This window comes from Pyxicephalus adspersus, chromosome 6 (assembly GCF_032062135.1).
Source record: "Pyxicephalus adspersus chromosome 6, UCB_Pads_2.0, whole genome shotgun sequence".
Classification (NCBI taxonomy): domain Eukaryota; kingdom Metazoa; phylum Chordata; class Amphibia; order Anura; family Pyxicephalidae; genus Pyxicephalus; species Pyxicephalus adspersus.
In genome coordinates, this window is record NC_092863.1 from 6783786 (window position 1) to 6784526 (window position 741).

The 741-nt window shown below is 53.3% G+C and overlaps 1 protein-coding gene across 1 annotated transcript in view; it reads right to left on the reverse strand.

Annotated features, from left to right (window-relative positions):
- ZNF512B (zinc finger protein 512B) overlaps positions 1–450 on the reverse strand; it is a 19368-nt gene extending 18918 nt beyond the window's left edge. The window contains exon 1 of the mRNA XM_072414360.1: positions 358–450. The gene's annotated coding sequence lies outside the window, so the exon portion shown is untranslated. The remainder of the gene's footprint in view (positions 1–357) is intronic.
- Between the last annotated feature and the right edge of the window lie 291 nt (positions 451–741).

Below are 741 nucleotides of genomic sequence, written 5' to 3' on the forward strand. Positions count from 1 at the left end.
ACAATCAGGATCAGTCAGTGTAGGTACAGAGGTCTGTACAATCAGGAGCTGTCAGTGTGGGTACAGGGGTCTGTACAATCAGGATCTGTCAGTGTCTGTACAATCAGGATCTATCAGTGCATATACAGTTGTTAGGGGAATCTTTAGATGTCAGTGTGGGTACAAGAATCATTGCAATTAGGAGCTGTCAGTGCCGGTTTTAGTGCAGAGATGTCGGTGCAGGCACTGATGTTGGAGCAATCTGTAACGGTCGCAGTCATCAGTGCCGGTGTTAGCGCCAGCAGGAGCTGTCAGTGCCGATACGGGGTGTGATGAGATCAGTGACAGGTGGACAGTGATCAGGGTTCGGGCTCTCACCTGCCGGGCCCGCCGCTGCTGCCGGTCATGCGCTGAGCTCTCTCCGCCCCCGGAGCCCGAACTCTCGCGGTACTGAGGGGGAACCGGGGGAAGAACCGGGGGAGGAGAGATCCGATCCGTCTGGACCGGCCGCCTATAGGCGGACCATGTGACCGATGTCATCTGTGCAGGATCAGTGCGGAGAACAACCGGAGAGAAATCCGTTACATTGTATCCATGTGTACCCCATCCATCATATAATACCCCCATACCTGTATCCATGTGTACCCCCATCCATCATATAATACCCACCTGTATCCATGTGTACCCCATCCATATCCCCCCCATCTATCATATAATACCCCCATACCTACCTGTATCCATGTGTACCCCATCCATATACCC